Source organism: Thermobia domestica, chromosome 1 (assembly GCF_964235325.1).
Source record: "Thermobia domestica chromosome 1, izTheDome1.hap1.1, whole genome shotgun sequence".
NCBI classification, from domain to species: Eukaryota; Metazoa; Arthropoda; class Insecta; order Zygentoma; family Lepismatidae; genus Thermobia; species Thermobia domestica.
This window is the reverse complement of record NC_137454.1, coordinates 50,839,275-50,851,990: the sequence shown is the minus strand read 5'-3', so window position 1 is coordinate 50,851,990 and position 12,716 is coordinate 50,839,275.

Here is a 12,716-nt window from a genome sequence, read left to right as displayed (position 1 = left end):
ACATTTACAAATAAAACAGAAATAAACATGAATTAATATCGAAAGGGAGTATCAGTTTTCTTGATGCCGACAATATTTCCGTTTGACGGTATACAAAGTGGATCATGGTTGAAATAATTTAACATATTTAAATTTCAAATTTCATAGAGGTTCTTTCGAAACAATATTATTCTACCAAACAATGAATATATTACCATAATGTAAACTATGGTCAATAAGAATACGAGCATAACTTGACTCAACAAAAATATCAACTTGACAACTAAATCAAACAAAAACACAAAATGAAGTAATTATAGAAATTATATGTTTTAATTACGGTCAGGTCTTTATTCTCTATAGCACCCAGTACAAACCCTTTAATACACAATTGTCACTTTTCTTCACATAAATCGGCTACAACCAATTTTTGCCACTGAGAAAATTTTACTTGTTCGTCCGATGAATTACTTTGATCAAATACATCGAGCAATCGGTTGTATTACCTAACGTTATTTTCAGTAGATGGCAGCTCAATACAGAAGTGCTTTCAATCAGGCAAGGAAACCTGACATCTATAGCGAATTAATGAACGTTTAATGTATCAATTTGTCAACTGCCCAATCCAAAACTTATTAATGATTTTTTTCAACATCACCGTTACACCAAGCACGCTGTTTCTTATTTTTAACATTTTCTACATAATATATCGTCCTTTCTACATAATATATCGTCCTTTCTACATAATATATCGTCCTTTCTACATAATATATGGTTATTACGAGCGCAATTTTCTCCCTCCCAGTATTTTGACCACCGCAGAAGGATCCAACGAATTATACAAAGTTACAGAGTGCAAAGTATATCCATAACTACAATGTTAAAGTGATATTGAATAGGTTTTTATGAAATTTAAAATCATAAAAACTTACATCTAAAATCTTTCATCTAAAACTATTTCTCTTCTATCTTATAATGTCCCCATGGTAGATTAGTTATCCCATTCTTTAAAACACATCTCTTATCGTCTACACAACTTAAAGCTAACTTATTTACTTCTATACTGTACAAATTGTGCTTATAACTTCTGATTAAATTCATCCTTTTATAATATTCTTTTTGGTTAAACATACAGTCTTTATAATCGTTAATTGAAAGCTCTTTACTTATAACATTTTTCTCAACTCCTTTTGCTTTTCTACATTTATCTTTTTCGAACCTGATTAAATACATTTTTTATCTTAAACCAACAAATTCTTCTATGATTGTTCCTTTATTTTCATCTTTCGTCTTACCAAGTATTTTCTTATTAACCTTTGGTATCTTATATTTGTTATCTTTGTATCTTATATTTGTTGTACTCACTCGTGTCGAAGTAATCAATATAATTTTTCATATCCTCGTACACATCTTCTGTTTGAATATTATATATATAACTATCGGTATCTATATAACGTACTTCTATTTGGTCTTGGTATTTTGGCTTCATCACATTATAATAGAAGTCATACATTAAATGCTTTGATACATCTAAAATTGTCATACCTAAATAAATCGGTTTGTTAAATTCTACTTTAACTTTGTTTATGTGAACAGCTACTAAATCCTCCGTAAAATCTGTAGTACTCTTATAATTTGGTTTTACAGCTACAAGCTTCTCGTATTTTTTCTCATCACTTGCAAGTTTATTATTAACTCTCTTTCTAATATTCTCCATAGTCTTCCCAAATACTGAATTATTCATGAGCTTATAGAAGTCTTTTTCAAAATCATTTGTTACTTTCGTTCTCATCTGTGTGTTTAAATCAATATATCTGATTGATTTAAATCAATATATCTGATGAATTAACCAATCTGATTGTTCGAACTCTATTACTCGATGTATCTTCTTAAGTTTCAATCCAAGTGAAAGACATTGTTTTAAGTTTCGATAGTGAATTACATCTTTTTCTTTGTCATATAGGGTTGTTAATATCTTTGATTGTTTTGAACCAGGCGGACATATGTTTTGAGGAGCTAGTGGATAATCTTTATGATAGTCATGTAATTCTTTCGGATATTCAAAATCAACTTCTAATATGTAACCAGTATAAGAATTATTAGATATACTTGCGAAGTCTATTTTTCGTATCTCATCTTCGCTTAGCCTACGGTAGATATTGACTCATTCCCCACCAATATACGTTATTTGCATCTAGGTACATTAAGTAAGAATCCTCTTTATTCTCATCATAAGATTCCATATACTTATTATTTGCTTTCACATATATTTTTGAGCATTGACTAGTCCCACCTTTTATACATTTCTCTACCATTAACACCATATCATAATCACACAACAATTCTAATTCTATATTTGTCATCTTTAACATTGCATCCCAAGCTAAACTTGGTGCTGTCATATACCAAGCAGGATCAAGGTCATAAGGTTTAAGACATGTTTCCCTCAAATTTTCGAATATATCTGCTAAAAATAATACATCTGTTTTTAAATATAAATCATGGTATTGTCCGAGATTTTTATTGTTGAATGTTTCCCATACTTTCTTTTCATGGTCATAATCATCATCACTTATATGTGTGTTCATAAGCTTGTAGAAAACTGCTTCCTTTAGCGGTAACTTTCTCTCTCTAAACCTATTCCAATTGTTAACATAATCATATGGGTAAACACCTTTTCTTATTACACGTTGAAACTGTTCTTGATTAGGATAAAAATGTTTGGTATGTATCATTTGTCCAGGTTTCAAGCTCGATGACAAATTTTCTAGACTAAAAGCCAAAAATATAAACGAATTTACAAATTTCAATTTAATAGTTCCAATCTTTTTACTGAATGACATGTATCTTTCTTCGTTATTGGTTATTAGATCTATTTTTTCTTTATTATATCCAAGCTCTTTTATAAATAAGTGAGAGTCATATCCTGGCAAGTAATGTATGATCACTAGTACAAACTTTGGTACCCTAACTTTTAAATTCCAGTTATTACATAGAAATGCTACAAATTTTCTTGTTATATGATCATGTAGCTTAACTTTATGATTTTCTTTAGTATACTTCTGCTTACAGTAATAACAACTTTTTGATTTATTGAACTCTTTCCTCTGATTTTTGTTAATGGTAATTATTTATTTTGTTTGTATATGTCTGATATGTGTTTGGCTTCTTTTGTTTACAGTCTTATAAATTTCTAAGCAGCGTTCTTATCTCTATACGAAACAGGATTGGTTTTACTTCCATTGCTCTTTCGGGGAATCGCTGGTCATTTCTGGGTTTAAGATCTTCAGACTGGCTCGCAGACTCCGCACTTCCACTTTCGTGTTCACTCACTTCTACATTATCTTTTTTTATGATCTTTCTCAGGCAAAGCTTCCACGTGATCATCATGGCTGATTTATCCGAATAGTCCATTTCTAATAGTCCAAATAGTCCGAATAGTCCGAATAGTCCCTCCATTGTTTTAAGCTGTTCATTTCTAATTTCCTATTTTTTAACACTTGGTATTAGTTTGTTAACTTTGTCGACCACTCTTCCATCCATTAAAACATTATTCGTGTTTATAAAGTACAGAACACCTCCAAAACAAGGGTCACGTGCAGATCGAAACACTGAGACAAAACATTACACGGTTAGTCGCACGTGGAAAGCACCACAGAGTCACTAAACAATCACTAGTAGTTAAACTAAAGAATGGATAAGGGAGTGATTCAGCAGGAATGTTCGGGAAGGTGAGAGGTAAGATTAGGTAGACGGTGGAGTCTCTCGGACAAACACAGTGGGCACACGATAAAAAATAATTTCCCTTCGGTGCTTTTGACCGCGGCGAGACTACTCGAGGGTTAATATAACTTTAGATGTTGCAGTAATATATTGTTCGAGTGGATCATGTGGCTTATGATCTGTTTTATATCTCCATGTTTTGAATGTTGATTTTAATGCAATTTTTTGACGTTTTACATCGATTGGTTTTGATTCAATTTTGATTCTTGGTTCTCCAAAAATCTCTTGTTTAAATGGTTTAAAGCTTTTCTAAAGCTTTCTTCCTACCTAATCTCTTAGGTTTGGGTTTTCCAAAGATGTCTTTTTAAAATGGAAATGTTTGGTTAAAGTTTAATATGCTTTGCTCATCTTCATGTTCTTTGATACGGTCAATAAGTTCTGCTTTTCTTAATCGGGAATAATCTTTTACCCCCTTCTCTTTACATTGCTGTCTTAACTCTATTACAGTAACTCTATTATAATTACTCATCTTATTTATTATATAGAAAATCTTATTATCACTCTTCAATTTTTATCTTCACCAAAATTGTTAAATCATTTTCGTTTTCTAATACAACAGCTAATATTCATGCGACCTAAGAAATCTCAATGTCTATTAGCATATTGTATTAGAACATGGCTTTCATGGGGAAACCCATCAAAACTACTATTGATTTCATGAAAAATAATTCATTTTTATTATTCTTTTTTTAAATCTGCCTCCTCACCATCATTTGTGGACCCAATCTCTTTATCGCTATCCCAATTTGATTCTAGTGTAAATCTTTCTGTTAATAACATTTCTTGTTCTTTTAATAGCATTTCTTGTTCATTTATTGATATCTGTTTTTCTAGTAGTGTTCCTATGAGTTTAAGATCTTGATGAATAAGGATAAGCTTATTTTGTATCAATTTACAATGTGCTTTCATATTTATTATCTAGAAAATTAGCAAAAATGATTATTATTTTTTTAAAATTTATATACAAAACGAGACTATGGAAAGGAAATCCATTCCTCAACTTAATACTGCAGAGAGAAAGGAATACCTGGTTATTCAAAGCTTAGGAAAGCAGAACTAATAACCTTAATCAACGAGCACAGAAATAAGTCTCAAAGAAAAACTACCACAAATTCACAACAACTAACTGAACTTATAAAAGGCATGGTTCAAAAATTAAATCCTGAACATATCGTAAACTACTTTCAACATCCACTTTGTAGAAATATAGTTATAGATGTACTTAATAATCGAAATGCCAAAGAATGAAAAAAAATCAGAAATAAAGAGCTTATCCAATGAATTTCTACACAATTTCAAAAACAAGGTAAATTGGTATTTACTTACATCAAACCATAATCTTTCACTTTCGTATATTGAAAATCATGAAGAACACATCGATTGGGTCAGATTATCAAAAAGAAAACACCTGCTTAAACATGCAAACATCACTAACAAATATGGTGATAAACTTTCCTGGAACAAATTGTGTGAACCAAAGTATAGATCAAGGTCTTATCCTCATTTTAAACCAGAATTCGTATTAAAAGATAAAGAAGAATCAAGACAACATATTCATTGGGATTACTACACGTATGAATATGCTCGACAAATGAGTGAAGATTTTCTTAATGAGTTTAAAGAAGAGATTGATTGGCTTGCGTTCAGTGAAAAAAATAACTGGAGAAAGTATACACAGAAACAAGTTATTAAGTTTTGTACACAATTCAGAGAATACTTAAATTGGGATATAATCTCTCATCGTTCAAATTTGCTTAAATTTGCGTTCCTAAGAACCTTTAAAGATAAACTCCGTTGGAATATAGTTTCTAAAAGGTGTTACATTGAAGGAAAAGAACTAACAACCTTCTTGAGCGAATTTAATTCTCTTATCGATTGGCAAGCTATTATACCACAATTAGATGAAACACATGTGAGGAAATACCAAAATAAAGTTTATTGGCCAAATGCTAGTTTAGATGATAAAATCGAAAAATTCATTCTCGAGTTTGAAAGTAAAGGCTTCGATTTAAGCAAGATAGTATATACTTGTTGGAATAGGAGGTTCTCTGAAAACTTTCTAATAGCGATCAAGGACAAGATCAATATAGTTCAATTCTTAAAAGTAAATAAGTATTTTAGCAATCCCCTTAGAAACAAAGTAATATTACTTTCATCAGGTTTACACTTAATACAAAACTCAGAAGAATGTCCAACATGCAAAGAAACAAAACCTCAATTGTGTAAAAGAACAAGCCTTCTATTCTGTGTTGTGTGTATGCTTACCTGGTTGGGAAATAACACTTGTCCTTTGTGTAGAGCGGTTATACATAACATCAACAACGACAACAGCGACAAGAACGATATTGAATATTCTACAGAAGAACTTCATTTTGATAATCCGGTTTATTTTAGATATCCTGAAAGTCCTGCTATTGATAGCACGTTTTTTTATGAAGAAGAAGACTGGAATTAGGTTAGTTTAGATTAATGTTAAGCTTTTATGATTATTATTCATAAAAGTTATACTTAAAGCTTATACATAGGATTAGATATTAACCGATCATATAAACCATCAATTTCTTTAACCAAATCTTCTTCTGATAGGGATGTCCAAAACGCATTACCGTTACCTTTACGAATATCTAGTTCTTGCTGCATAAAGTTGAATACTTAATACTGTTAGGATCTCTAAACTTTTCGTATATTATCTCATGATTCGAATAGTTTTCTTCTGTTTCATTAAGAGGCTTATATAGGCTTCTCTTTTGGAATCTGATAGCATAATAAGAGAAAGGATCATTAAGTTTCTTCTTCTTGTATATGATTAGAAAATTATCCTTTGAATTATCGTTTGTATATGGTGATACAATTTCTTTCAAGCCCTCGTTTTGAATTCTCAATCTCTCCATTGTTCTTTGTTTTTCCGTACTCTTATTTGCAACTCTTTTTGGTTTTCTTCAATTTGTTTAAAGTCTTGTGTGAAGTAATCTTCGATTATATTGTAACACTTATCATAAAACTCATTTGAAATCCAAAACGAGATACTCAATACAAATTCTTTTCTTACATACGTTCCTGATACTCATAGATATTGTTTATTTGTTCTTTTTGACTCAACTATGTAAATTGAGATTTGGTGGTGCAGATCAGGCCCACCTAATTTCTTGTTATAATATCGTAGGAGATCTTTTGATTTATCTAACCTTGTCCAATGTTTAATTCTTTTCCTTCATTGTAACACAACTTAGTAGCATTGAAAAAATTCTGTACTCTTATCTATAATCAATTTGAAATCACCAAAAATACCATACCAATAATTGTCTTTAATCTGTTCGTAACGAATATTGTTTAAACTAATATAACTATCCATATTGTCAATATTTATTATGTGTCCATATTTATATCTATCTGCAAGTTTTATTTCGTAAGTTGCTTTAATAAAGTTCCTACTATTAGAAGGATAAAGTTTTTCGTTACTGTGTAAGGTGAGCTTTCAAAGTAGTCCGATTTCGGTCCACTTAGTTTGTTATTATCATATACTAGCCTTTTAAGGAATAATAACCATAAAAGATAACAGTTATATTTACACTACAACATTACTTTTATCTATCCAACTATTATGTGAATAATCAAATCCTAGCCATTTAACGTATACTTTGCTACATTTCTTTCTCAACACCTTCTCCACCAAGTATTCATCTTTGTGTTTCGTCTTTAATAGTTCTGGTTCGTAAAATCTGCCTTGTACATCCTCTTCTTCTAAATCTTTAATTCTATGCGTAGGTGGATTAGATGGAATAACTTCTCTAATAACAAATACTTCTGTTGACTAATTAGGTGTATATCCTTGCTCAAATAATTCTTTCGATTTACTTATACGAACATAATCGCCTAATTTGTATTTGGGTTTAACACGCTTATATTCTTTTTGATAAGCTTTCTCCAATATTTTTCGCTCATTCTCCTTGCTAACTTCTATAGGCTTTAAACCAATTGTTCTATGAATTTGGTTATTATATTCGCTAACTAGTGTTGGTAATATCTCTACAAATTTATAATTTCCTTGTGTTGTAAACATCTTCCACATGCTTTTTTTAAGTGTTCTATTAAATCTCTCAACAACAGAAACTTTCTTACCACTATAGGTTGAATAATGATTTATCTTATTTTCCTCCATTAATTTCTTAAATTCCTTCTTGTAAAACTCTTTGCCTTGATCTGTTTGTAAGTTATTAGGTTTTCTAATTTTTAATATTGATTCAAACGCTTCTGTAACATTTTTACCACTCTTATCTTTAACGGGAACAGCAAAAGCATATTTTGAAAAGATCTCAATAATCGTTATCAAATACTTATAGCCTTTATTTAACTTGGAGACACCTTTTAACACACCACTATCCATTTCTTCAAGATCAGCTTGCCATATGTCATCTATACCTTTAGTAATAACAGTTAGAATAGGATAATTCTTTCTGGAAGGTTTTTGAATTTCTTGTATTATGTCTTCTTTAATGCCTTTACCTTCATGTAGTGAATCATTCTTTTTAACGAATTGAGATTTAGTAACACCGCATACAGAACAAATACCTTTCTTTAGATGTCTTCCATTGTTTGTTCTATCATAACGGTATATTTTTTGTATCTGTTGATTTCTTACACTTAACACAATACATCCTGTTTATTATATAAAAAATCATTTAAGTTCTCTTTGTACGTACATAATAACAGATAGTAATTGTCCTTCTTCGAAAGCTGAAATTTTATCTGCTTGGAACGTAATTATATCATCATTTTAACGTCTAAATGAAAAGTTTCAACTAAAGTATAGTTCAAAAATATGTGTAGATAGTATTTATCTAAACTTAATTCCATATGCATTATTTTCCCATTATAGAGAAACTTTTAACCATTCGATAGATTAAATATTCGAAAGATTGGGTCTTTAACATTCTTAGTTGTCAATCGACATAATATATTTATAGTTTCTTTCTTCATAATGAACATATTTGCTTCTTTGGTTGATTTTTGGAAATCTTCTATTCTAACAAATTTATCTATATCTTTGTTTCTAACAACATTCTCTAACTGCGATGACATTTCTGCTTTGTATTTATTGGACTCTGATATAGTAACCTTTGCACTAAACAAAAGAACTACATTATAGTTAGTCTTTTGAATTTCATCCATATGCTTTCCTCAAAGCATTAACATCATCTGCCTTTATGTACGTGTCTTGTAATGATTGTAACACATCCTCAAATTTGTTTCTGTCACTTTCTAATTGATTATTTATTGACTCAAGCTGATGAAAAGTTACTACATTTTGTTGGTCAATAGCATCAGCTACATTAACAAGTCTTTTCTTTTTAAAATCAACCCATGTTCTATTATTTGATGTAAAAACTTTATCTAAATCAATAAGGTTTTTGAACTCTTCGCTAATGACACCATTCTTCCTACTTTTAACATGACCAAAGATATCCATATTTATTATATACAAAATTTATATCTATTTAACAGCGAGAACAGTTATACGAGCTCCATCAAAATCAATCAAATCACCATTCTCATCTCGAATTTAAACTTTGATATTATTAAATTTGTTGCGATGTATTGGGAAAAATATCTTTTCTCTACGCTTATATATAATTGGCTCTCTAAATTTTGCATTTGTTCTAAACGTTGCAATTAAACCTGTTTAAATATGTTTTAAAATCATGCCTTCTGGTAAATCACAGTGAATATTTATAGTATCGAAAGGGTGAAACTTTGGTACCTTATCTCCAACATGTTCTGAAACTTTAGCTAACTTCTTCTGACTAAAACCTAATACAGTGTTAATTTTGTCTAAGGTTACATCACAATGCTTGCTAAATATTTTAACTTTATCCTTTTCTCTGTCCTCAGTAAATTTAATATTTTTATAAGCATATGCTGAGTATGGAATATTTGATTTGATATATTCTTCTAACTCTTTTAAATTATATTGACCAGGTTAAATTATGAGTTGTTTTGTAAGAATAGGATAGTTAGATAACTTACTCCAAAACGTTAATTTATTATTTCTTTTTGTAATGTTCGGAGTTAAGTATGTTGTATAAAATCCCGCAACAGCTACTTCTAAATCGTTTTCAAATGGATAATGCAAGTACATGCTTGGGTACAGATGAATAACCGTTTAAATTAAATACTTTCATTTATTGTATAATAAAAGTTGAAATGAATAAATGATATATCCGTGTAAGGTTATCAGAGCAAGCTGTAAAAAAGAAGAAGAATGGTATATTACTACCTGATGATATAAGATGTTTAATTGTAGGACCTAGTGATTGTGGTGAAACAACGCTAATGATTGATAACTTTTTACTAGCACCGGATTTGCTTAAATATACAAATGTTTATATCTATTCTAAAAGTTTACATCAATCTAAACACCAACAGCTATTACAACTTTTCCAAGACATAGAACTAGATATTAATAAGACAATTGTAATAGTAAAAGGAAACAACGAAGAGATTATTCCATTAGATGAATGTGAGAACGAATCTGTAGTAGTGTTTGATGATTTAGTTTTAGAACAACAAAACATGTTAGAGACTATCTTACTCGTGGTAGACATTAAGGTATAAACTGTTTCTATCTTGGACAAACATATTCTAAAGTACCAAAGAAAGTAATATGAGACAACTTAAATTTTCTTTGTATCTTTAGGCAGGACGATGTGAATTTAAAACGTATATATGATGAATTTGTTGGATCTGATATGTCGTTTGAAAAATTACAATCACTCTGCAATAAGTGTTGGGAAGAAGAACTTGGTTTCTTAACAATAGATATGAATAGGAAAACGAATAATGGGAAATACAGGAATAAAATTAAAAACTTTTTAAAAGGACAATGAACGTGAATGAACGTACTTGAACGTGTACGTTCTTATTTTTTCTTTATATAATAAATGAGTGAGTTAGATGCTGCTGAAGCTAGGAAATGTATAAAGTTAAAAGAATAACTTGTGAAAAGATTTAAGGAAATTATACAAGCTAATCGGGGTAGATATGAGATATATAAGGAAGAAAGTCAGCCTGTTATAAATGCTATTGAAGGCTTAGGACAAAATATAGCAAAAGTAACGGAGGAAAATAAAAATTTAATTCGAGAGTTAGTTCCAGTTGTAAATAAAAATGCAAGACTCGATTCTGATTTATTTGAAACACATCCAAGAACAAGTTAAGATAATTCAATAGGTGATAATGATTCGCCTGTGACTAAAGAAATTAAGTATAAGAGAAAACAAATTAAAGATAAAGATAAAGACAAAGGTATAGAACCAACTGAAAAAGGAACACGGTTTGGTAAAGTTGCTACAAGATATTATACAACAAGAGATGATAAGGTTTTTGGAACACAAGCATATAATGAGGATGGGAAAATAATTAATATGGTTGGAGATAAAGAAGTTAAAATAAATGGTGATGATTTGATAATAAGCACTCGACATTATACAGGAAAAGAAGGCTTATGGGAATTATTGACAAGAAACAATCCAACAAATTATGATGAGGATGATTTACACAAATATACCCAGATAGTTATTTATTCTAATGTAGGATTTCAAGATGGCGACCCAAGTAGAAGAAAACGAAGATCTAACAGAGGTAAAAAATATCTTGAAATCATTAAACTCGTTTGGGATGAATATATAAAACCAACACTGGGACTAACACCACCAAGGAAGAAAACACCAAAGTCAGGAGAGGGAATAAAATTATACAACGAATTACCTAAATAATATGTATTAATGGATGATGTGAGAAAGTTAGTGGACAGGTTGATAGTTATAGATGGAGAAGAAAAATACTGGAAATGATAACTTTTACAATGAGAAAGTAGGCATAATGGATATGATTAATTCTAAACTCACACAATTTATTCCTAATGATCCAAAGGGTAAAGGTTATTTGATAAAGATATTGAATACGTTACCACCAAACTTTTGGAATAGTGAGAAGTATGGAAAAGGATTAATGAATGATTTGATTAATAAACTTCCATTTGAATTACATATTCCAGGTTTTAGATTTTGCGGGCCTGGGACTAAGCTACAAGAAAGATTAGAAAGAGGAGATAAAGGTATTAACCCAATAGACGAAGCTTGTAGAGAACATGATATTTACTACAGAGATAATAAAGATACTGCTTCTAGACATATTGCAGACAAAGAATTAGAAAATAAAGCATGGGAGAGAGCTTTTGCTAATGATGCAAACTTCTTAACAGAACGGTTACCTGCTTTAGGAACTCCTTTGGCTATGAATACAAAAAAAAGATTTCGTTTAGGTTTATAAGTATTTGTGTTTAATTTTTATGGAGTTTACCATAAAAGGTTTATAATAAATATATAAGTATGAAGTTGACTAGTTTTACATTTAAAATTCCTAACGAAGAACTTGAACAATTAAATATTGGTCATATTTTAAGTAAGAAAAAAATCAAACAAAAAGAAGCGAAACTAAGTAGAGGACAATGTATGTCTTTAACTCTTTCTATACCACAAGTTAAGAAAATAAACAAATAAATAAAGTCAAATGATAATAAAGTTCATTATGGAGGTTTTATATTTACAATTCCAACCATTATAGCTTTAATAGGTGCTCTTGGTTCAGCTGCTGGAGGTATAGCTACTATTGCAAGAGCTGTAGGTGATGTAAAAAAAATAAACAGGAATTAGAAGAACAAAAGAGACATGATTTATCAATGGAAGAGAAAGAAGGTGGTACGCTTACAAAAAACGAAAAGCCTAAAAAAGTAAAGAAAAAGAAGAAATTAAATCTTTAAGTAATTTAGGCCTAATACGACTTGTTAAGCGACTTAAGATAAGACACTTTAGAGCTGTGTTTATGAGTGATGAATTGTCTAAACAACCAACGAAGAATGAGTGTGGTATTGTTAACTTTGATGCATCTAAAAATAT